Genomic DNA, 1,424 nt, shown 5'->3' with positions numbered 1-1,424 from the left:
CTTAATAGAATTCTATTTCCAATGAATCCTGAGGTCCTTTGTAAAACATATGTAAAACATATATAATGCAAAGATATTTTAGTCAATGGATTAGGCATTATAATATTATTCTCCTGATGATTTGTGAAAAAACACTGGAACTTCAGTGCTATACACTCTGAATGCACTCAAAATGTTACATATAAATTATGTACCTACCTAAATAATTTGGAAGAGAATTAGGGAACAGAATACACATCCTGAGCTTTTTTCCCCCCAACTTTTTAAAGATCTTTATGTACTTTTTAAATTAGATAATTTTAAATATAACTTTACCAACATGAAATAAGGTACTTTAAAGTACCAACATAAATCCAACATAAAGTCATCTGTGCAAGTCTGAAAACTAGGTTTTAGATTTGTTAGGACAGCATAATCATTTAAGAAATGTTTAAGGCACAATTCAACAACCACTTTGATTAATTATTTTTAGTTCAGTTAAAACATCAGAGTTTATCTCATTTTAAGATTACCCTTGACATATTTAGAAATCCTAATGCAGATTTTATGGCCCACACCTATCCCTGATGGTGCTAATGGACTAGACATAATGAATCATTCTAATTTGGATGAAAGGACCACACAACATTGCAGCAGTCCTTTAGAGAATTAAGGCTCAATTCTGATCTTCCAGACTTACGAATGCGTTTTTTGGATTAGGCCACATATCTGTACATCTGTTGAGTCTCAAGGGGGTGTATACTGAGCTAAGTATTCTGACCTTCCAATGTACTGTATCAAATGTGTGGCCTTGGGATACGAAAGGATTTGATTACAAATGTATTTTAACACTGATTTAATATATAATTATGGGGCAAAACCTAATTCCTACTTACATCTTCATGTAGAAAATTCCAACAGTATTAAGCAGACAGTAGGATATTTTTTACCCACTGAGTATCACAGTAAATGGAAGAAATGGAACCCAGCCAGGATAATGTAAAATCAAGGACAATCTTCTTATGAATAGCTTTAAAATCTTGTATCCATAAAATAAAATAAAATAAAATAAACAAGTTTAAATCATCTTCTGTGAGTGTGCTACCAGTTGGTACACTGCTGTGTTATGCATGATCCCTGACTGCTTCTAGTAAAAATAAACTGGAAGTTCCATCAGTAATTTTCAGTGGTTCTCCATTCTTTCTTGTTTGCAGTTAATAAGGAGAAGAATTAACTTACACAGTGCAAAAGTTTGTAAATAGTTGGAATGTTGGATTATCATCTCTTCACTTCCAAGTATAATTTCTATTTTCTGAATGTTAAATATAGAATTTTATAAAATTTTCTTTACATGGTTAAACTTTCATAAAATATATTTAATATTTTCATATTTAAAAAAGTATTTATTTTTTATTCCACTGAAAACTTCCCAAATACTATAGTTA

The sequence above is a fragment of the Meleagris gallopavo genome, chromosome 3 (genome assembly GCF_000146605.3).
Source record: "Meleagris gallopavo isolate NT-WF06-2002-E0010 breed Aviagen turkey brand Nicholas breeding stock chromosome 3, Turkey_5.1, whole genome shotgun sequence".
NCBI classification, from domain to species: domain Eukaryota; kingdom Metazoa; phylum Chordata; class Aves; order Galliformes; family Phasianidae; genus Meleagris; species Meleagris gallopavo.
Note: the sequence above shows the minus strand (reverse complement) of the source record.